Genomic DNA, 24,993 nt, shown 5'->3' with positions numbered 1-24,993 from the left:
AAAATATGATAGAATGCAAAATGTTTTTCACTTCTGAACAAACTGGGCTGTACAAAATAATGCAAGGTGAGGAGCGGTGACAAGAGCGGAGAGGGACATAAAGTATGAATACTATGATTGCAGTGTTATTTGATAGGTAAATTAATGAGTAAATACAAAACTGAAAGACTCCTTATTTCATGTAATTACCACAGGGTGCCCAGTTCGATTCCTTAAAAGCAAAACAATCCTTCACCACACCTGAATTAAATTAATGTGATTCAGGTAGGTTACCAAGTCTCTGCAGAGCTGAATAACATAATGATGAGGGAACTGAATCATTTAATTCAGGTGTGTTATAGAAGGGATGCACCTAAAGGCTGCTGGATAGCAGTTCTATTTCATCCCTACTGACCGCCAGAGGTGGTGCTTCAAGCACTGAATGATCATTCTTGCGCATGCGCAGGTCGAGAAATTAATAACAACATGGTCACATGTGACCTACCGGTGGCTCACGTGAATCTATATAGTCACATGACACCGGGAGCCCAGTCCCTTCTTTCTTCTTGCGCGCAGGTGTTGATTTGTTTGTTCCTCGTTCCTCTTGCCGCTTGCTGCTGGAAGCCTCGTCGTTTGTGGTCGGAGCTGCAGATGGTTCTGCCCTCCAGAGGCTGTGCAAGCTGCCTTTTCTTCCAGGGTTCTGGTAAGTGTGTTCGGCTCGCCGGTAGCGTTTTCTGCTCGTGCTGAGTCCATTCATTCCTTTATACGTTGCTATTCCTGATTGTCTGACTTGCCGGTGGCGTTTTCTGCTCGTGCTGAGTCCGTTCATTCATTTATACGCTGACTCTTAAGTGGCGTTTTCTGCTCGTGTTGAATCTATTTACTTTCTTCGGCAATGGTTTGCTGCTCGCTTTGATTTGTCCCCCTCTTTGGCTCGCGGGTGGCGTTTTCTGCTCGTGCTGAGTCCGTTTAGTTTTTGGCAGTGGCTTACTGCTCGCTTTTGTTTATTCCTGATTCTGACTCTCCAGTGGCGTTTTCTGCTCGTGTTCGGTCTATTTACTTTCTTCGGCAGTGTTTGCTGCTCACTTTGATTTGGCTCGCCGGTGGCGTTTTTCTTCTCGTGCTGAGTCCTACGGCTTGTTGCTGTAACAGGGTCTTGGCGGCTTTTTTTTCTGCCCGTTCAACCCCATCTGTCCACTGGGTCATGGACAATCTTCGTTGTGCGTCCGGTTTGGCTCCCCTACAGCCGGAGGACGGTCATGACATGTGCCCTCCCTGCCTTGGTGTTGACCATCTCAGGGAGGCGGTTTCCTATCATGCCTGCTCTAATTGCAGTGTTCTTCCCCGAGTGGTGCGGTTGGCCCGGCTGCCCTCGGTGGAGCAGCCTGTTGACTGGGCGGTCTCTGTCCAGCAGGATCTGTTGCCGCTTGGACAGGGTGCGGCCTCCATGAAACGGTCTGCTGAGGATGTGCCCTTGGCTGGGAGAAGAGCCAAGCGCCGCGGACCCCCGGGACTGTCCACTAGAGTGGACTATCTTTCTACGGAGCTGGCCCAGATGAAGGCCCTCCTTCAGTCTCTCCGGGCGGATAATGGCCTCAGCGAGTCTTCCCCTCCTGAACAGGGCGGGTCCTCGCATTGCGAGGATGATGTTATTTCAGTTGTGGTCTCAGGCACCCTCTTTCAAGAGGCCTTTCCGGAATTGGGCTCCCGGACCTCAGGTTCAGGCTCCGGTGCCTCTCTGGAAGGTACGGGGGAACCGGTGTCTGCAGCTATTAAAACGGTTCTCGGCCGTTTGCAGCTGGGCGTTCCCGTGGACGTTCCCCTGGACGACCAGCCTGCTCCGTCTAGCGCCTTCTTTAGGCATCGTGATGCCGAGGCCGCCTTTGTTGTTCTTCCCTCAGCGCAGTACGTCCAGGAGCTGCATGCTTGCTGGACGGACACAAGGGCCTTTTCCCGCCCGTCAGCGGTTGGTAGGTCCCTGGCTGCCATGCACAAGGTGCCCATGTTCGGGTTGGGCTGCATGCCCCCTGTCGAATCTGCCATTTCCTCCATCATCGTTCCTCCCGATGAGGCGTTGAGGCCTAATGCCCGTTGTTCACGACCGCAATGCCGTGTCACGAACGATCTGCTGTGTAGGGCCTACGACTCGGGTACCCGGATGGGCCACATAGGGAACTCACTCTCCCATCTGATGTTGGGCCTCTCCTCTTCGTTGGACTCGGTTCCTTTGGACCAGTCGACTCAGGGATTGTTAGACGCATCTTTGCAGGCCTTCGCCCTGGTGACGCGTGAGCTTGGATGCACACTTTCTACGCTGGTCCATGCTCGGCGCCAGGTGTGGCTGGCGCAATCGCCCCTAACTGAGCCTTGCAGGAGAACGCTGAGGGCTCTTCCTGTGGTTCCAGGGGAACTCTTTGGTTACGCCGCGCTGGAGGCCTTGGAGCGTACAGCCCAGGCCTCTTTTTTTCTGCTCTCGATGGTGGAGGACGCTTTTTCTGTCTCCCGCACCCCTCCCATATCTGCCCTGCTTCAGCTCTGTGTCTTGCCTTCTTTTTGGAGCCTCTTTTTGCATATCTTCCAAATTCTTAGTTATGGATTTGGTCAGCTGGTCTCTCAATGCAATTGATCAAATTTTCTCGAGGAGAAGACAGGGTGAAGGAGAGCCCAACTTGTCCGGACGGGACGTTTTTCTCAGGATACACAATGGACTCCTGGCAGAAGTGGAGGATTGTGTGTTTGTCGATAATGTCAGTTGAGGATGTGGAAGATATGTATATAATTGGATGTTTGATATCAGGATTTCTGCTTTTTGGAGTCAGCGGTTACCTGGCATATCGAGAAATTCGGAGAATGTCAGCAGCTGTTCTGGCAATTGTGAGGCTGCCTGGCATGTATGATGGGATCTTCAGGGTGAACAGCACTCAGACTGAGATGTTACGTGAGCTGAATCGCAGTCTGGATGTGATCCTTACACAGGATCGCAGGCAGGTTGCGGTTCCTGGACTCAAGGGTGAAATGGGATAAATCTTGGAGAAAGTTGTTTGCTCGGATCTGGCGAAAGACCAGGAATTTGGCTGTTTGGATTCGCCTTTGAGAAGCACCAGCGAGAAATATGATTTTTTCCCTGTACTTACCTAATGTGGCCTCTTTTCTCATCTAGCAAGGGCAGCGCCTGTGAGTGGGCAGCAAAGCCTCGGTGACCCGTCCCCCCCTTGTCTTGTGTCATGATGTATGTTTGGATGGGTTGTATTGGAATTCTCATTTCCCCTCGGGGATCAATAAAGTATCTTTGAATTGAATTGAAGAACACGGCAGCAGCTGGCGGGTCTCCATAGACCTCCCTGCCGGCCAGTTGCTGCTGGGACAGCTGGGGGCTGAGTTCCCTCCCCCCTCCTGTCCCTTTCTTGGGGTTCACAAGCACCTCCTAGACCGAGACCGGCTAGGGCCCAAGGGGACCATGGTGGGGCCCAGGGTTTGCACCCAGTTCAGTCTGCTTATTCCGGTTAGCGTTTCCCCAGGCCCTCCTGAGGCCAGGGGGGCCGCCGGTGATGTTCTGGAGCCGGTGGTTGGGTTATTTTTCCCCGAGCCAGCTCAGTTATTGGGCTGTTCACGCCCCGGACTCATGGGTGTTGTCCACTTGGTCCCGGGGATACCGTCTTCCGTTCTGCCGCTGGCCTCCTATCCTTAGCCGAGCCAAGATGACGGTCATCTGCGACTTGATGGCCAAGGGTGCGATTGTTCTGGTGGACCCCCTGCGGGATCCGGAGGTGTTTTATTCAGTGTATTTTCTGGTTCCCAATATTGGACCTCACGGGAGGCACTTCCAGTTCCGGGTGCTTCCCATTGGTCTTTCCCTTTCTCCTTGGGTGTTCACCCGGTGTGTGGCAGCGGCCTTTTCCCCCCTGCAGGCTCGGGGATTGCGGATCCTGCCCTATTTGGACAACTGGCTCATTTGTGCTGCAACCCACGATCAGGCAATCCAAGACACCCGGTCGGTGCTCGCCCACATACGTCAGCTGGGTTTGAGGGTGAACCTGGAGAAGAGCGGCGTGACCCCCTCCCAGGTGACTATTTTCTTAGGCATGGTTCTACATTCTGGTTCCATGACCACCTGTCCTTCTCCTCGGTACATCGGCAATATTCTGAACAGGGTCGGCCTGGACCCCTCCTGGCATACTCACAGGCTCCGACAGCTTCGGGTTGTGCCTCGGTGCCTACAGTCTCTGTCCCAGTGGTGGAACGGGTCCTACATCATGGCGGGTGTCTCGCTCGGCCCCCTTCAGTGTCGGAGGGAAGTCGTCCATGCGGATGCTTCCTCCAAGGGTTGGGGAGTGACCTGACAAGACCGTGCGGCTCAGGGAGTGTGGTCCCCGCGGCAGTGCGGGGTCCATATCAATGTTCTGGAGCTGATGGCTGTGTTCCTGGCGCTCCGTGCTTTCCTTCCAGGGCTGCTGGGACGTCATGTGTTGGTCCAGTCGGACAACACCACGGTTGTCCGCGGACTTTCTGTCTCGGCAGGTGCCGCTTCTGGGGGAGTGGCGGCTTCATCCAGAGGTGGTGGACGTGTTTGCCTCCAGAGATGCTGTTCACTGTCCCCTCTGGTTTTCCCTGATGGACAGTATCAGTCCTGTGAGCTGCGACGCACTGGCGCATGAGTGGCCCCGGACCCTTCTCTACGCCTTTCCCCCATTTCCCCTGATCCTCCAGACGCTTCTGAGCACTCTTCAGGACAGGCACGGGCTTCTGCTGGTAGCCCCCTTTTGGCTGGGGAGGACCTGGTTTCCTCTGCTGTGCAGGCTCTGCTCCAGCTCGCCGATGCGCCTCCCCTCCAGGAGAGACCTCCTCTCCCGGATGGGGGGCCGGATTCTCCATCCCGATCCGGGCCGCCTGAAACTCTGGCTTTGGCCTCCACAAGTGCAGGCTCTGACTTCTCCCATTATGGGGGCAGAGTTGGACAGACCATGAGTGGCGCATGGGCCGCATATACTGTACTTCCTGAGGAAACTCAAGAAGTTCAACCTTCCACAGGAGCTGTTGGTCATCTTCTACACTGCCATCATTCAGTCTGTCCTGTCTTCATCCATCTCAGTGTGGTTTGGCTCATCCACAAAACAGGACAGGTCCAGACTGCAACGAATAATCAGGACTGCAGAGAGAATAATCAGAGCTGACCTTCCCTCCATACAGGTCTAGGGTCAAGAAAAGAGCTGCCAAAGTCTCTGCCGACCCCTCACGCCCTGCACATAAACTGTTTAGAGTTTTACCTTCAGGCCGCCGCTACAGAGCACTGTTAACTAAAACCAGCCGCCACAGAGACAGTTTCTTCCCCCAGGCTGTTTCTCTGATGAACATTCAATAGAGTACAGAACAACAGCATACAGATGTTGCAAATGTACCTTTTTTATTAGATATGTGTATATTGTACATTGTAAATTGTAAATTTGTATATTCTGTAATGCAGAATATTGCATTGTACATTGTATATTGTACATTGTAAATTGTAAATTGTAAATTTGTATATTCTGTAATGCAAAAACAGAACAAAAGAGCAAAGTGTACCAGAGGCAAATTCCTTGTTTGTATGTACAAACTTGGCAATAAAGCTGATTCTGATATGGTGCTAAGTGGGCGGTCTTTGCTGGCTGGTGCCGTGGTAAGGGACTGGACCCTATTCGCTGTCCTGTTTCCCATTTGCTGTCCTTCCTTCAGGAGTTGCTGGATCTGGGACGATCCCCTTCCACCTTGAAGGTGTATGTGGCAGCCATTTCCCGTTGATATGTTGGGTTTGGTAGTTGCTCTGTTGGCCGGCATGGGGATGTCGCGCTGTTTCTGAAGGGTGCCAGGCGCTTGTGTCCACCCAGGCGCTCTGTGGCCCCTACGTGGGATTTGACGCTGGTGCTTGCGGACCTTCAGTCTCCCCCTTTTGAGCCCGTTACGTGAGCGGACCTCAAGTGGCTCTCCTTGAAAACCGCCTTCCTGTTGGCCATGGTTTCTGCCACACGGGTGGGGGAATTGCATGCTCTGTCTGTGTCTGAACCATGTTGTCGGTGGAACCCTGATGGCTCCGGTGTTACACTGTGGACTAATGCTTCCTTTGTGCCAAAGGTGCCTGCAGTGGCTGGCAGTGTGCTGCCGCTCCGGCTTTCCTGATTTAATCCTGGTGCCCCCTCTGAGCCTCTTTGCCCTGTCCGAGTGCTTGAGGCGTATGTCCGCTCCACGGCACCCATTCGTCGGACTGACTGTCTCTTCGTTTGCTATGCTGGCTCTCAGAAGGGTCAGGCCCTTTCTAGACAGCGGTTGGCACGTTGGATTGTGGAGATGATCTCTGTGGCTTACTCCTTGCAGGAAGAATGCGCAAGAATCATTCAATGCTTGAAGCACCGCCTCTGGCGGTCATCCGGGATTCATAGAAGCGTAGTTACAGTCGTAACTTTCGTTATCAAGACTTGACTGAATAAATAAATAAATAAATAAATAAACATTGCATAGAGGACATGTCCACAAAAGTGTTATTATAGTAACAGACAAAAATAAAGAAATTTAGCTAAACTGCAAACCAGCTACCTCAAAAATACAGATTGTTTCATATGACTTGCTACCGAAACACTTTTCACTGTCTTAATAGAAGTTGCAGCCACAGTCAGTCCTCCAGCAACACCCCATGTGATATTGCGAATAACCATCTTGTTATTGAGGAGAATTTGCATACCCAACATCTGTAGAAGCAGCAAGCGGCTCGCTAGGAAGCACACAATGTGGTATGTTTCGAGATAGACACTGGGTAAGACAACAGCTAGCCAGCTTACCACTGCTGCTTTTTCATGCTTATGCTTATCTGTTAGAAAATTAGATAGGTGACTTACAGTTGCCAGTACAAATGCAGCATGTTCACCAAAGGGTAAGACAAGGCTGTGCTTTTGTTTGTGGTTTCACCATAAAAATATTTCTAACTGTAATCCAGTGAGACCTGCCAAGCTGAGGGACTTCGGAAAGAACGCATGACATATTTGTTGTCTGTTGAATAGGCACTGACGACATATGTCCGTGTTTGCTTTTTTGAATAAGCTCCTGAGATGATTTTGGTTGTGCGTTGGTGCAATATGAAAAACTGAAGTGGACTTACCAAACATTGTCATTACTGTAGATGATGAAAAGCTTCTATATGTCTAAACTGACAACATGAACAGAAAGCTTACTCTTTTTATTCATCATTAATTTCCGAACTTTTAGATGCTCCTCTGCATTTTGTCCAGGACTTCTAAAGTAAGACATAATCTTCCAAATATAAATCTTTTAAATGGGGAAAATATGAATGTAAAATATATATTTTTGTAAAAGCCTTTACTCTCTTGCTCGAGGCATCCCATTGTCTTAGGAGCTGCACTAATTAACTTGGGAAATGAATACATCTCACATATATAAAGCTGTGCCAGTTTTTTGCCAAGATCTGCATCCTAAGCTAGAGATTACTGCCACTTTTTTCTTAAACACAGATTTGTGTGTGTTTCCCTTTGTTGACATAAAAAAAAGGAAGCGATTAGCTAAACCAGAAATCTCATTACGTTCTCAATGCAGTGGCTGTGTGAAACATACAACATACACATAAATGTGCACATTTACAAAATGGTTGCGTGTTCACAGCCATTCACGTGGAAAAAGAAAACAGACTAATTAAAATAAAAAAAACAGAACAAATTTGTTCTTTGTTCAGAATGGATAGACTCAGACTGTGAACAGGTGCAGAAATTGTGCAGGTTCTGCTTCTGTTAGTGGTTATTGGTGACTGACTGGAATAATACCACGGGCTATTCGGTCTTTATTTACCCATATTGATCTGTTTGTTACAATAGTCCAGACGACTGTTTGAAAGGATAATTGAAAGCAATAAGGTCCTACGCAGCATGCTGCCTTACACTTGTCACAGGTTAAACAGATGCTCTGCTACTTCTATCCATAAACCACCTGTGCAGTGACTATAAACCATCCGTTCTAACCCTCCTTCTAAATGATGAGGACATAAATAGGGATTTTATTACTTGTATTCTAAATTTAAGGACTTTTGATACCCTGACTGCTTTGTTCAAGCTTCAGTTGTGCTTTATTTTCGTCATTCCTAATGAGCAGGTATTTGCATTAAAAACACACACTTTCATTTCAAGAGTAATGACAGTTTAGTTATTGATTAACATATACAATGTTTATTTTAATCAGATTTGGAACACAGCTTGATTATAGCAAATAAACCTTTCCTTTGGCACATGACTTAACTAATTGTTGTTGTTAATAATAATTATACAACCTATACCACAATACTGTTCTTCAGCAGTTTTTGTATGTGCATTTAAACCCTAAAGATAAAAACATGATTTTAGTACATTGGGTGTTGAAAAACTAAAATGCTGCTCCTTTTGTATTCGACAACATAAATGAAAAAGTCTGCAGCTGGTTTGCAGAAAACAACATTAAATAATAAAATAACAAAATTATGCAGCATACGTTGATTTGCTGCCTGCCGTCCTAGTGAAATGTAAAAGAAAGACTTAAGCATGACGTAACCTGTAGTCGCAATAATTCATTTTGCAGGGGAAGGTTCTTCTCATCATCTCAGGGTCCTTTAGCTTTGTGATCCAAGCCAATGTATTCATGTGTGTGCAGTCGCCTCAGTAAGAAACCTAAGAGGCCAGAGGTATGAGTTGCTTGGTGTTTTCATTCAAGGTTCCTTTTGCTTGGTATTTTGTTGAAATTTGTCAAAGATTTTTTGCCTTTAAATTAACTGACTATGTTTTCTGTATGTCAACAATTTTTAGTTTTGGGGAACATCCTGATTTCTTTTTTGTGGATGTGGCAAGAATATTCAGGGTCACTATAAGAGGTTTTGGTCACAGGTATACTGCCTTGCAAAAGAATACATAAAACATGAACCTTTCCACCTTTGTCAACCCTGAATAGCTCTACTGGATTACATGGGAATAAATCTCCCTCATACATCATTGGATCCACACCACATTTAGCGTGCATCATTGTGGACGCATGGTGAACACGTTGGCATGGTGAGTTGATGATATTACTTTAGTTCTGTCCCCTAAGAACAGTGTTACAGCCCAAGGCCTGTCCTCTGGGTTTCTAACGTTTGTTTTTGCAGAGCTCCTAAAGGATGCTGATTGGAAGTGGAGACAGCTGTCCAATGTCTCTAGAAGAGTTTTAAGATCCATCACTTCCTGGAACTCTCTCTCCTCTTCTCTTTGTCCTCCAGCCAGCCAGGACTTTTGTTTGATTTTATTCTGTTAAAGAAACCTTATTTTTAATTAATTCCATAAGTTGCTTCCTTTTATTTGTTGTGGCCATAGAGCCAGACCATAACAAATTGGGGGCTCGTTCAAATGGAAAAAGTTATTTTGCACAATTTTTTCTTTTTTCTATTCAGTAAGTGATAATTTTTGTAAGCAGTTTTTGTTAAATTAGTTGAGAAGCTATTGTGGAAATTTGAAGTTTTGTTTGAAGGGTTTTTCTAGTGATGTCAAAATGAGGCTTTTTGAAGCATAGAATCATTTTGAACCATTGTGTCATAAAGTGATTCACTACCCGAAGCTTCATTCAATTCCCTTGGGTGACATCTACTGGCAGTAGTGATTGTTGCACCAAATGAAGCCCTGCGAATGTGATGCACCTCTTGTGTAAATAATAGCACTTATGTATGTATACATGTGTGTTGTACATATGTGTTACTAGCAACCCATTAAAGATTCTGAGTAATTAACTCATGAAAAAAATAATAATTTAAAAACAATGTGAACTGTAGGGGATTACAGATGAAAATAAGCCATTAGGCTAATTCTGGCTTCCTTAAATTGAATTGTCATTTGTTTTATGAAATTCCTCTGTCCCATTTTAAATAAATAACTAAAACAAAATAAATAAAGTGAACATTTTTGATTTATCATTCATATTTCCTTTGGGAGTGTGCTTGGTGTACTGAGTGTTTTTGGACATTGTGCTTGGTGTAATAAAGAGGGTGCTTGTGTTACTTCAGGTGTTTTTATTCAAGAAAAGTAATTTCTGCACACTAGAAAGGCTCAAACGTTTTCTTTTTTTGAGACAATTTCTCCAGCTTTGGAAAATACTCTTTCACAGGGAACAGAGGAGGCTGGTGTGACAAGGAACTGTTTGGCTGGGTGGTTTAGGTTTGGATACAGTGAAAGGCCGGGAGTCCTTCACTATGAAGTCCACAAGAGGTTCATCAAGCTCTTGCTTCCTGGATCCTAAAAAAATAAATAAAGAAAAGTAACTCCAATTTAACGTACAAACATTTAACTGTTATTCTTTCTAATTCTGCATGTATATCTATGTTATGCTGACCTTGATTGGTGGCACGAGGCTGAGTGTTCTCGTGTTTGGCTCTATAATGCCTCAGCATTATTATTATTATACGTCAGCAGCTGGGTGCAAAGCAAACATTGGACCTGTAAAACCAAGATAACAACCCGTTACTGCACCTCTTGCATAACATGATACCATGACTGTAACACTACTGCATAGTATAGGTTATAGGCTTTCTAATAAACATTTTGAACGTAATTCAATTCAGTTTTATTTATATAGCGCCAATTCACAACACATGTTGTCTCAAGGTACTTCACAACAGTCAGGTACGTACATTCCAATCAATCCTAACCATTGAACAGTGCAGTCAAAGTTAGTTATTCATTCAAATTGGATAAAAGGTTTTTCTGTCTAAGGAAACCCAACAGATTGCATCCAGTGAGTGACTTGTAGCATTCACTCCTCCCGGATGAGCATGTAGAGACAGTGGACACTGACTGGCATTGACTTTGCAGCAATCCTTCATAATGAGCATGCATGTAGCGACAGTGGAGAGGAAAAACTCCCTTTTAACAGGAAGAAACCTCCAGCAGAACCAGGCTCAGTGTGAGCGGCCATTTGCCACGACCGACTTGTCCGAACAACTGGGAAAACTTTGAAAGTGTCCCCAAGTGCAGTCGCAAAAACCATCAAGCACTACAAAGAAACTGGCTCACTTGAGGACCGCCCCAGGAAAGGAAGACCAAGAGTCACCTCTGCTGTGGACGATAAGTTCATCCTAGTCACCATTCTCAGAAATTGTAGGTTAACAGCAGCTCAGATTAGAGAACAGGTCAATGCCACACAGAGTTCTAGCAGCAGACACATCTCTAGAACAACTGTTAAGAGGAGACTGTGTGAATCAGGCCTTCATGGTAAAATAGCTGCTAGGAAACCACTGCTGAGGACAGGCAACAAGCAGAAGAGACTTGTTTGGGCTAAAGAACTAAAGGAATGGACATTAGACCAGTGGAAATCTGTACTTTGGTCTGATGAGTCCAAGTTTGAGATCTTTGGTTTCAACCACCGTGTCTTTGTGTGGCGCAGAAGAGGTGAACGGATGGACTCTACATGCCTGGTTGAAGCATGGAGGAGGAGGTGTGATGGTGTGAGGCTGATCGGAAGAGTTTTTAGATCCACCACTTCCTGGAACTTTCTCTCCTCTTCTCCTTGTCCTCCAGCCAGCCAGGGGTTTTGTTTTATTTTTTTTCTGTTAAAGAAACCTTATTTTTAATTAATTCCATGCATTGCTTCCTTTTATTTGTTGTGGTCACAGAGCCAGACCATAACAAGAAGTCACATGTTTCACTATTAGATGCCCTCCTTTTAAACTCCCACTCATACAAGCTTCCAGCACTGTCTGACACAGAACAAGGTTAGGTTGATTCCTACTCTAAACAGTGACAGTTGGCTGGATAGTGTTGGCATGGCAGAGCGGCGAATTTTGATATCTCACCGTTTGCAAACGGTCAGCTCTAAATGACACATGCATGATCCATTTAGCTCCAAAATGCTTTTTCATTTTAAGAATGTGGCTGCATTATTTGACCCATAAATAAAATTAGTAATCAATTATCCTATTTGCATTTGCATTTTCTTCAAGACTGCTCATTCCTTTACTAAATTAAAATGAAAATGAAAAAGACATTTGAGATTTATTTTTCAAAATATGCCCCAGCAAATAGATACCACCGGAACTACCAGTTCTGCCTGCCACTGCCACAAATTGAGCTCGGCCCTGCTGCAATTCAATCAATTTCTCGGCACGTTTGCAATGTAATGCAATGCAGACGTGCACAGCGCCCCCTACCGAACAAGATGGGTAGCTCGGTCAGCAGGGAGCTGAGGAAGAGCGGCTGCTGACGTCACTCTGCCGCGCCCGCCGCTCGGAATGCTTTTTCATTTTCGAGTTCTGGGCAGTACTTTGCGGGCAGACCACGAAAACGAAAAAGCAATGTCTGCTTTGTTTTCTTTTTGATTATGGCATAAAATGTGCAGTTGTGAAGAAGAAAATGCAAATGCAAATAGGATGATTGATTTCTAATTTTATTTATGGGTCAAATAATGCAGCCACATTCTTAAAATGAAAAAGCATTTCTGGAAATGCTTTTTCATTTGAAATATGGTAACAATTTGCTTCCATATTCAACATGTTGGTATGGTCAACTGATGACATCACTTTACCCATGCTCACTGAGAACAAAGTCACAGGTTTCTGTGGTGAATGGCCCTCAATGAGAGTCTGTGAAGTTTCAAACTTTTTCTGATAACATGATAATTTCCGATGATATTTTATATCATGTTCTCTCTCTGTTTTTGTTCTCCTTCTAGAAGCTACATCTGACCTGGCTCTGTGTTTAGCTGTGGCACCTTCCTGGAGGAGGACATCGGCCAAGCTCCTGCTGCTGCCAACAACTTCATGCTCACCTTACAGAGATGATATACTTGGCCTTGTTTTTCAGTGTTTAACCCTTTCTCTCCTAGACATAGCTACTGGCTGAGCTTCTACTGTGACTAACTGTATGTGCTCTCTTTCATACTTCATACTAGACTTGAAAACTGGTTCATCTGCTTAGCTCTCTTTCTCTACCAAATGAAGCCTTTAAATAAGTTATAACCATTAATGTTTTACTTTTCCTTGTCATAGAACGTACTCCTGGATCAATTCTTCTGTGTTTTTTTTTTTTTGTGTCTCATCTCTTTTCTCTCACACCCCCAGGTGGTCATGGCAGATGGCTGCTCACACTGAGCCTGGTTCTGCTGGAGGTTTCTTCCTGTTAAAAGGGAGTTTTCCTCTCCACTGTCACTACATGCATGCTCAGTATGAGGGATTGCTGCAAGGTCAATGCAAGCGACTGTCCACTGTCTCTACATGCTCATCCAGGAGGAGTGAATGCTGCAAGTCACTGACTCGATGCAATCTGCTGGGTTTAAACTTCTAGCCCATTTGAATGATTCCACTAAGAAATTTGTCAAATGGAGTTTAGACGAAAATTCAACTTGGGAGAATCACCTCTACTTCAGGCTCCGTCTAACTACTCGACTACGTTCTCCGCTCCAACCAATCAGCTTCTGGTCTGTATTCCTCTTCAGCCAATCATCCCTCAAGGCTTCTCTTTAAAAGACCTTCACATGCAGAATCTCCTGCTCTTCAGCTGAGCTTAGATCCTCCTCCACCCCATCTCCACCATCAGGCTTCAAGCTCCTTCCGACTCCCTTATCTCCTCAGGCTTCCACTCCACCACCAGTATCAGGATCCCGGGGGGAAGACTTCTCTAACTCTAACCCTAAGATGTTCATTCAAGCTCATGTCATTATCAGCATCCATGTCTTCCACTAAGGGTCTGAGCACCAAAAGAAAACAAACACCAGCTAACAAACTAATTGCCATCTCTGTGTTTCTCTCATTTGTGAGTCTTTTCAGGTTGAATTCTTAGCAATCCATAATATTTGAGGTCTCTGTGGAATAATGTTATTAGAAGCTGCAAAATAATTGAACCTGGGGGGGAGGTCCATTCTTTTTTTTTTTTTATATTAAAATTTTGACAGTATTTCAACAAAAAAATTCAAATAATGACACAATAAATATTTAATGAGTTTAAACTATCAACTTTCTTTATCTTTGACTTTGACAAATATTTAGTTTTATTGCATATTAAATAACAATTGGACTGTTGGTGTATATATATTGAAACACAAAACATCTCTAAGATGGTCCATATGTTTTACAAAGACAAGCAGATCTTACTTGTTTATTATTTATTATAATTTATACATATACTTGTGCTTTACAAATAGACATTTCAAACATGTAATTTCTCACAACAGGTGTTACAACTGAGTATGATAAATCTGTGTAATCGCATTGGAAAACAAAAAACATTATCTGTAAAAAAAAACATTTTCATAAAACAATTAATAAAAGCAACAAGTCAGAGGAAATTAATTTGCCCTCTGTGCTCAAAATAACTCACCTTCTGAAATACAAAGATAAATTAGAGCTTTTGCTAAAATTCTGATGTATATACAAAAATGTCAGTGGGAAGGTTTACAATTGTTTTACTGGTGAAAAACACTCAAGTGGTTAGACACAATTAGACAATTCCAACCATTCATTTTAATAATTCTAAACACATTTTCACACACAAGAGTGTTTGTTTCAAGCGCAATCACGCTGTTGTCACCATAATATACCCATTCACAGACTAAATGGATCAAACATCTGTTCAGTGAGTTCATGTCACAAACACTAAGCACATACATTTATTCTCTTTCATAGGTAAAGTAGCATATAAAAAGGCATGAAGCCCAGCCTGCTATGTTATCATGAAAAAAAAATTTTAAGTATTATTTTCCTTGTGCATGTGGGATATCTAAATTTGACTCTATGAAGAGACCTCATGAATGTAGCGTCTACATAAATGAAGCTATTCAATGTTTTCAATCCTACAAAAGTCCCCTTCTGCCAAAGGATGTAACAAGTGACAACATACATTCGAAGTAAATTATATGTCAGGATGGATTCAGCATGCTTAAGGATTTAGTAGCCTGCTATTTAGCAACAGAGAGAACTGCCAGTGATGTTCATGAGGTTCTGGCCTGTTTCGTGACACAGGCATATTGGTGATCAATAAAGAACTGACACATTGCTTCACATCATAATAAAATGCTTGCTTGCTGTTTTGACAAATTTAGGATTGTACAAGCAGTTTTTTTCTATTGCCATGCACTTATTTATGTAGTGTTAACGACTAACACACAGTGTTTCTGAGTTGACTCTTTGTTGTATGTCAACAATGTTTGGTTTTAATCAAAGATAAAAGTTTCAAATCAGTTTGGTTTCTCATGTCAAGTTATAGTTTTGTGTGTGTGTGTGGTGAGAGGACAGGCAGGATGTGGAGGATTGGTGTTGAGCATTCATTTGATGAGAGGCGAGAGAACACCTTGGACAGGTCACCAGTCTGTCACAAGGCAACAAAGAGACAAACAGGGCAAACAACCAGGCACACACTCATATTTAGAGTGACCAATTAACCTAACAGTCATGTTTTTGGGTGGTGGGAGGAAGCCGGAGTACCCTGAAAGATCCCACACACAGGGAGAACATTAAAACTCAATGCAGAAAGGCCCTAGGCCGTGATTTAAGTTTAGGACGTTTTTGCTGCAAGGCAACAGTGCTACTACCTGTGCCATTGAGCACCCTGAAAATAATTGCTTCTTTATTCTGAAACATTTCACTGTTGCTTCTGTGTTGGTTGATTAAGTAAAACGAGGTGCCTCTACAATATAACCATGAATTTTGTAGGGTATTAACTATTAGACAATAAAACTATTTCAGCCTTTTTCAAGCATATTAGCTTGTATATTGACTGTTTAGTAGTAGTTTAATACTAACTGGATTAGTTGCTTTAAGTAACAAATATTACCGAAACATTATTCACATTTCCTAATGCATAGATCTGCTAATATTTTATTTTTGATTCATTTTAATTGATTATTTCAAGATTTTACTATTGTGTAGACAAAGTGGAAGTGTGTATTTTCTTAATTATATACTTTGTTAGGTATTAACTACATATCTGCCCCATAAATCTTATAATGCTATTACCTCTTCCCTTTTCCTTCCCAGTGATTCGGCACCTCTCTCTCCCTCATTCCTATTTTCAATGATTGTCTGCCTTCCTACACGTGTTTGTTTGCTGCTTTATGTGTTGTGACTGAGTAAATGCTGACATCAACACCTGTTTGCTAAAGTTCACCATAAACCTGTCACACAATTCACTCACACCTACACACACAAAACACCTGCAAAAGCTTCTTCTTTCCAGTGCTGGATTCAGGTTTTATACACTTATTTCCCTCCAAGATATGCGCATCTGTTACAAAAGCCCACTGCTCAATCTCTCCTACACACTATCCACTCACTGGGTTTTGATTGTCATGATTTTTGGCTGTCATGCATTATTCATATACATGACCTTGAGTCTTTGCACAAAGTTGTCCTGTACTTGTAGTGTTTGTTTGCTCATATCATTAACACATCACTCACAGAGAAAGAAAACATCACCCTGGGTCTCTTAGCATTAGCGACCCCACTGCCCACATAGATGTCACACAGCTGTAATTAGCTGTGAGAGGTACAGCCTCTGGTGGTGCTTATTGTTAAAGTCACTGGAAAAGCCGAGGAAACATATTTGTTTTGCTGCCAAGCCTCATTATATCTTGTCCACAAATAAAGTTGACTTTCGTGACAATTTGTCATCATCAGAAATGTTACATGGTGTATCATATGCCCATAGTTAACCTAAGGATGTATTATTAGGAACCTTAGGCAACAGCACTGGGGGCAGCATTAAAAATGCAGAAAATACATTACTGTAAAACACTTTATAGTTATAAGGCTACTTTTGAAATTTTGAACTTTTGAAACAATTTGTGATAGAAAGTTTTCTCCATCTTTTCCACAAAAAGGCACATGAACTATATAAAATCTGGTCAGAGGTGGAAAACTTTTACACATGAAGTGAATCTGCACCACTATTGAAGGACTTTATGAAATGATTAGAGCAGAGAGGGGGTGGGAAAAGATGGAGTAAACTAGCTGAATCTCATGAATTTAAAGAGGCTACTTTATAGGGTTAATATCCAAACATGTTTCCTTAGCTGCCGCAGTTTTACACGGCTGCCATGCAGATTTTTTAAATTCAAAGTGGTTAGACATCTAGCCTGTTTTCATTATCATCTCAACCACCACCTCAAAGATAATAAGTAGCAGTCAAAAAAGAAAAACTTTCAGAGGAGTTGCAGTCATGGCAAAAAGAAACAAAATCCTCTTTAAATTTTAGATTTTTTATGTATCATATTGTAGCATCATCAAAATCAGCTGGTCTTTACCAAGTTCCTAAATTATTTACACTGCTCAAAAAAATAAAGGGAACACTCAAATAACACATCCTAGATCTGAATGAATAAAATATTCTCATTGAATACTTTGTTCTGTACAAAGTTGAATGTGCTGAAAACAAAATAACACAAAAATCATCAATGGAAATCAAATTTATTAACCAATGGAGGCCTGGAGTCACACACAAAATTAAAATGAAAAAACACACTAGAGACTGATCCAACTTTAATGTAATGTCCTTAAAACAAGTCAAAATGAGTGACAAAATGAATCAGTATTGTGTGTGGCCTCCACGTGCCTGTATGACCTCCCTACAACCTGGGCATGCTCCTGATGAGACGGCAGATGGTCTCCTGAGGGATCTCCTCCCAGACCTGGACTAAAGCATCCACCAACTCCTGGACAGTCTGTGGTGCAACGTGACGTTGGTGGATGGAGTGAGACATGATGTCCCAAATGTACTCAATCGGATTCAGGTCTGGGGAACGGGCGGGCCAGTCCATAGCTTCAATGTCTTCATCTTGCAGGAACTGCTGACACCCTCCAGCCACATGAGGTGTAGCATTGTCCTGCATTAGGAGGAACCGAGGGCCAACCGCAACAGCATATGGTCTCACAAGGGGTCTGAGGATCTCATCTCGGTACCTAATCGCAGTCAGGCTACCTCTGGCGAGCACATGGAGGGCCATGTGGCCCTCCAAAGAAATGCCACCCCACACCATTACTGACCCACTGCCAAACCGGTCATACTGAAGGATGTTGCAGGCAGCAGATCGCTCTCCACGGTGTCTCCAGACGCTGTCACGTCTGTCACATGTGCTCAGTGTAAACCTGCTTTCATCTGTGAAGAGCACAGTGGCAAATTTGCGAATCCTGGTGTTCTCTGGCAAATGCCAAGCGTCCTGCACGGTGTTGGGCTGTGAGCACAACCCCCATTTGTGGACGTCGGGCCCTCATACCATCCTCATGAGGTCGGTTGCTAACTGTTTGTGCAGACACATGCACATTAGTGGCCTGCTGGAAGTCATTTTGCAGGGCTCAGGCAGTGCTCCTCCTGTTCCTTCTTGCACAAAGGTGGAGGTAGTGGTCCTGCTGCTGGGTTGTTACCCTCCTACGGCCTCCTCCACGTCTCCTGGTATACTGGCCTGTCTCCTGGTAGCGCCTCCAGGCTCTGGACACTACGCTGACAGACACAACAAACCTTCTTGCCACAGCTCACATTGATGTGCCATCCTGGATGAGCTGCACTACCTGAGCCACTTGTGTGGGTTGTAGAGTCTGTCTCATGCTACCACGAGTGTGAAAGCACCACCAACATTCAAAAGTGACCAAAACATCAGCCAGAAAGCATAGGTACTGAGAAGTGGTCTGTGGTCCCCACCTGCAGAACCACTCCTTTATTGAATGAGTCTTGCTAATCGCCAAAGATTTCCCCCTGTTGTCTATTTGCACAACAGCTGTGAAATTTATTGTCAATCAGTGTTGCTTCCTAAGTGGACAGTTTGATTTCACAGAAGTTTGATTTACTTGGAGTTATATTGTGTTCTTTAAGTGTTCCCTATATTTTTTTCAGCAGTGTAAATCTAACCTCAAGTGTACAAAACCACACAACATTTCCCTTATTTTGATAAATAAAGTATAAAAATGGAAAACCATGTATACACCACGATTTAACAGCAGGTAGAACAATGTTTAGCAGCAATGATCTGAAATAAAGGAAAGGAAAACTGTAAAGCCTCAACTTCTTCTTTAGAAGATTTGAAGTAATTTTGAATTATATAAAAGTCAGTTAAACAGAACTTGGAAAAAATGTCTTCATTTTTCCAAAATAAATTTTGTCCTTTGAATGCTTCCTTTTCAGAATAAAGTTACACAAAAGAATGAGTGTACACAACCCTCTGAATAACCTCTATAGAGTGAGCTTCAGTAGACTTACATATCTTAACCAATATGTTTGGTCAGACCTTAGTCTTTCCTCTCCTCTGAGACTATTTTTTTGGTGTTTCCAGACTTTCATTCAACCCTGACCCCCAATCTGGGCCTGTCTTTTAGCGGTGTCACAGGATACAGCAAGGGGAGCAGCCTTCTAAGGCTAAGGTGTATAACCGTGCTTGGGGGCTGTCGGGTTAGTAAAGATCTACCTCCTTTTCAAGCACTGTCCCCTCGAGGTTTTGTTTGGGGTCACTACCAAGTCATACTGCAGTTGGCTGTCTGTCCTTGGGCTAAGTGCTCTGTTCATGTTACAGTGTGAAGAAGAGGCCAGGGCCTGCTTCGTGTTTGAAAGCATTGGTCTTCCAATTTGACACGTGTTCAAAGAGGTCTTAAAAAACAAAATACAGAAAATAAATTGTGTCCCAGTTTTTCAATAGTTACATCCATTAGAGAATGTGGATGGAACATTACACTACCATCAAAAATTAACACCACTGCTTCAGAGTGTGGTGGACCAGACTTAAGCAAGGACAAAAGGTGTTCAAAAATTGGAAAAACTTCAATTTAATACTGTCAAAAATAGTTAGCAAAAGGTCAACTTCAATACAAAAATAACTCAGATAATAAATGACATGAGTTTGGGCCCAACTCAGCTGAGGTCAACTGAACAGCAACAAAACGCAAACAAAACGGACCTCCAGACCAAAAAACAAAAACTACTTAAATAGGGGTGGAATGACCTAGACTCACCAAATGGAGAAGGCACAACATAAGAACAACAAATGGGGAAAAATACATACAAACTAATTAACAAACATATGACACAAATTAATCGTTAACTTAACACAAATAAGTGAATACTAAAGTGACAAAATAACTAACAACTTTAACAGGTTAAGAAGTTAAGTCCCCCCCTCATTCTTTTGGAATAATGGTATGTTCCTGGCTTCCACCTCCATCTGGTCTGCGTTTGCAGAACCTCAAAGAAAAAAAACAAGTATAAGTAAACCATTCAGACAAATCTTAACTAAAGTGTGCACCCATTAGAAAATATATGTCTAAATAAAATAACTTGAACTTATGTATAGTGTCATCTGAAACTAATAAAAGTAAAACAATGAAACAATACTAACACTTTGTGGTGGTGGTAGAAGCATCCACCACACAGAGATTAATATGTTTTGGTGCAAAACATATGTATCCTCCCCAGAACAAAACCAAGAGACCTGTGAAGATGCTGGGTGAGGTTGGTAAGAAAGTGCCATTATCCACAGTAAAATGAGTTATGTACTGACATGAGTTGAAAGGCCCCATAAAAGAGCAGCCCTATCATTCTGGATGAAGGGAGAGAGAAAGGAACTTGCACAAAAAGCTTCATTACTCACAAATCAGGCTAATTACTGAAGTATGTAGAGAAAGGGCACTGAGGTTTCCTGGACCTCTGCATTGTCTTTAGCCATTGACTATTATGGAAAACAAATTTGTCAATCCATCATTAAATCTGAAGCATATTTTATTTAAGGCCTTTTTCTTTGTCCTAAATTTAAGGTTTTAGTGGTAGTCTGTAAAAGTGAATTGTTTCTGCTGGTAGTCAATCTTTTTTATGGCCTGTGTGCACAGTTGAAACCAGATGTTTACATATACTGATTCAAAGGAACCAACCTTTCTTCTTCTATTTCTTCTGGAGTTGATACACACGTTTTGCAACAAAACACTTTCATCTCTGGGACACAGAACCAGTCTGCTTCCTAAACGGTATGCTGGCTGAATATATAATCATAATGTTTATACTTGCATATAACACCTTCAGACATCTGGAAATTTTAAGTTCCCAAACTATTTAACTATTTCCCCTAGTAATTTTAGTGTCTGTAAACTTCAAATTGTTTTAAGCTTTTTTCACACATCCTATCTGGATTTCAGGCAAACAGTAAGGAGATTCTGGGCCAGGGTAGCCTTTCTCTACAAAAAAGATACATGTCAAGATGATATGTATCCTAATTGCATGATTGGCTTTATTAAATCAAAGTCACTCTAAGTTTAAAGAAAGGAATAAAGAAAAAACTATAAATTAGTTGTCTCTCTTATTACTCTGGAGTGTGGCAAGTAGAAATAATGTTAGTATTTAAATCTGTACTAAAACAGGAAAAGTTTAGTTTGATTTATTGTCAGACAGTAAGGAAAAGGATAATGTCTGGTTTTAACTATATATATCTCTAAACCATTGTTTTTTTAAGATTTGGAGCTCTGTGTGATGTTAACTTTTATTACTTAACTTTGTATAAGGTTTTTCAAAATATTCACAATCATGCTGAAAAAGACAGTCTAATGATTTCAATTCATTCTCCTTTTTCAGTTGAATTGCTCATATCCGCTGTTTCAATAGATTTCCTTAAAAATAGTGTAGGTGCTTCAGAACCTCTGCTCTTATTTTGATTGTTAGTCTTACTAAAATTGTTTTTGAAGAAAAAAACTGGTGCAGCAGCCTTTGGAAAAAGCACATTCTAGTAATAAAACTCAACACAGTTGAAGTTTGCAATCCACTTCCCCTAAAGAAGTGGAAAGAAGTGAAAAAAGCCTATTGTGTTTTAGGGAATTTTTGCAGGTCTTCCTGCTAAATTACTGTTTTATGGTAAGGCAAAAATCACACACAATTGCACAACACACACAATTGCAAAAAAGTAGAAAATAATCATGTAAAACAGAATAATCAAAGAAGCAGCAAAACAAAGAAAAACACAAAAAAAAATTATTCTCAACTTCTTTACAAAAGAATTGCTATTAATCAATGCTATTAATAGTTCTCGATTGGACATGACTCTAAGTTGAGCCGATACGTACCCCTGATTTAGAGCAATACAATTTATCAAAATCTGAACTTGGAATGCATTTAGAGTATTTAGTTTAGCCTGGAGCACATTATCTACAGGGGTTGGACAGTGAAACTGAAACACCTGGTTTTAGACCACAATAATTTATTAGTATGGTGTAGGGCCTCCTTTTGTGGCCAATACAGCGTCAATTCGTCTTGGGAATGACATATACAAGTCCTGCACAGTGGTCAGAGGGATTTTAAGCCATTCTTCTTGCAGGATAGTGGCCATGTCACTACATGATACTGGTGGAGGAAAACGTTTCCTGACTCGCTCCTCCAAAACACTGCTCAGTCAGCTGCTATATTAACCTTATGGTGAAAATCAACCATTTTCTTTGTCTTCAACTTGCCGCCAAACGTTTTATAACTCTTTTTGTGCGCTGAGCTTGCAGCATTGGGGGACGTTTTACGACCCTTGACGGCTGGTGGGGGAAGTTACACTCAAAGATTCGCTTAGCATAATATTCCCCTTGTATTTCGCAATAACTGTCATAACTGCTGGTTTGATTTCATCAACACTCAAGGCTGTTTTATTGTGTTTAGTTAGATCATTTTTCCCCTTTTGAGTAGAATTTTGCATGTTGATTAGGTGAACATTATTGAATCGGAAGAGCGAGTTGTATCAGGGCTTTTGATTTAATAAATATTCACGTAGATAAAGAGAAAGCGTTTGTGTTTTTTTTGTGCAAGAGTGATTTGTCAGTCAAAATAAGGTTAAAGTTCCCCACGTTTTGGAAGAAACGGTTGATTAAACAGTGACATCTAGTAATAGAGGCGACTGTGGCTCAGTAGGAAGAGTAGTTGTCTTGCAATCAGACGGTTGTGGGTTCAATTCCAGCTTCCTCCTGCCATATGTCGATGTGCCCCTGGACAAGGCACTTAACCTCAAGTTGCCTACCGATCTGCGTATCGGTGTATAAATGTGTGAGTGTTAGTGAGTGCTATTGGGTGAATGTGGTGCTAGTGTAAAGCGCTTTGAGCGGTCTGTATGACTGGAAAAGCGCTATATAAGTTCAGTCCATTTACCATTTAATAGTTATCAACTATTACTGAGAATTTAATAATTGTTATTATCAAGGGCCACCATTACAACACCAGAGGAAATCTCTGGTTTCAATTCTTAAAGGAGGATTTTTGGTTAATTAAATTAATTTCTTTTCTCCTCCTTGAACCGCCACCTTAACAGGGTGGAGGGGTTTGAGTGCTCAAATGATCCTAGAGGCTATGTTGTCTGGGGCCTAAATGCCCCTGGTAGGGTCTCCCATGGCAAACAGGCTCTAAGTGATGGGTCAGACATAGAGCAGTTCAAGAATCCCTCATGAGGACGAAAATATCGAGGCACGTGACCTCGCCCGGTACGGCAAAGCCGGGGTCCCACCCTGGAACCAGGCCTGGGGTTGGGACTCGCCGGAGAGCGCCTGGTGGCCGGGTTGCTCCTCGCGGGACCCGGCCGGGCCAAGCCCGAACGAGGGACGCGAGGCCATCCCCCAATGGGCCCACCACCTACAGGGGGAACCGCGAGGGACCGGTGCAAAGAGGATTGAGTGGCGGACGAAGGTGGAGACCTCAGCGGCCCGATCCCTTAGGCTGGCTCTAGGGACGTGGAATGTCACCTCGCTGAGGGGGGAAGGAGCCTGAGCTTGTGCGGGAGGTCGAGAGATATTGACTAGAAATAGTCGGGCTTGCCTCCACGCACAGCATGGGCTCTGGAACCCATCTCCTTGAGAGGGGTTGGATTCTCTTCTACTCTGGAGTGGCCCATGGGGAGAGGCAGCGGGCTGGTGTGGGTTTGCTTGTTGCCCTCCAGCTCAGCCGTCTTGTGTTGGGGTTTACCCCAGTGGATGAGAGGGTCGTATCCCTGCGCCTTCGGGTTGGGGATAGGTCTCTGACTGTCGTCTCGGCCTACAGGCCGAGCGGTAGTGCGGAGTACCCGGCCTTCTTGGTGTCCCTGTCGGGGGTGCTGGATAGTGCCCCTCCCGAGGACTCCATTATTCTGCTGGGGGACTTCAACGCCCACGTGGGAAACAACAGTGACACCTGGAGAGGCGTGATAGGGAGGGATGGCCTCCCCGATCTGAATCCGAGTAGTGCTTTGTTATTGGACTTCTGTGCTAGTCACGGATTGTCCTTAATGAACACCATGTTCAAACATAAGGGTGTCCATCAGTGCACTTAGAACCAGGACACCCTAGGCAGGAGGTCAATTATCAACTTTGTTGTCGTATCATCAGACATTCGGCTGCATGTTTTGGTGAAGAGAGGGGCTGAGCTGTCCACTGATCACCACCTGGTGTTGAGTTTGATCCGCTGGAGGAGGAAAAAGCCGGACAGACTTAGCAGGCCCAAGCGCATAGTGACGGTCTGCTGGGAACGTCTGGCGGAGCCCATGGCCAGGGATGTACTCAACTCCAACCTCTAGGGGATTCTGGGGGATAACTTTTATGGGCGGGATTTCTAGATGCAGCCAAGGGCCGGAGGGGGTCTGGTTTGGGGACCAGTGGATTTTGTCTCTTCTTTTTGCGGATGACATGGTCCTGCTGGCCCCCACTAGCCAAGACCTACAGCATGCGATGGGGCAGTTCGCAGCTGAGTGTGAAGCAGCTGGGATGAAGATCAGCTCCTCCAAGTCAGAAGCCATGGTACTCGACCGGAAAAGGGTGGCTTGTCCTCTTCAGGTTGGAGGGGAGTTCCTGCCTCAAGTGGAGGAGTTCAAGTATCTTGGGGTCTTGTTCACGAGTGAGGGAAGAACGGAGTGGGAGATCAACAGACGGATCTGTATGGCTGCCGCAGTAATGGGGGCACTGTGCCGGTCCGTTGTGGTGAAGAGAGAGCTGAGCCGAAAAGCGAAGTTCTCGATTTACCGGTCGGTCTACCCTCACCTACCCGTCCTACCCATACTACCCTCACCTATGGCCATGAACTTTAGGTCATGACTGAAAGAACG

This window comes from Girardinichthys multiradiatus, chromosome 1 (genome assembly GCF_021462225.1).
Source record: "Girardinichthys multiradiatus isolate DD_20200921_A chromosome 1, DD_fGirMul_XY1, whole genome shotgun sequence".
Taxonomy (NCBI): domain Eukaryota; kingdom Metazoa; phylum Chordata; class Actinopteri; order Cyprinodontiformes; family Goodeidae; genus Girardinichthys; species Girardinichthys multiradiatus.
The sequence above is the reverse complement of the archived record's forward strand: the minus strand, read 5'-3'. Positions refer to the sequence as shown.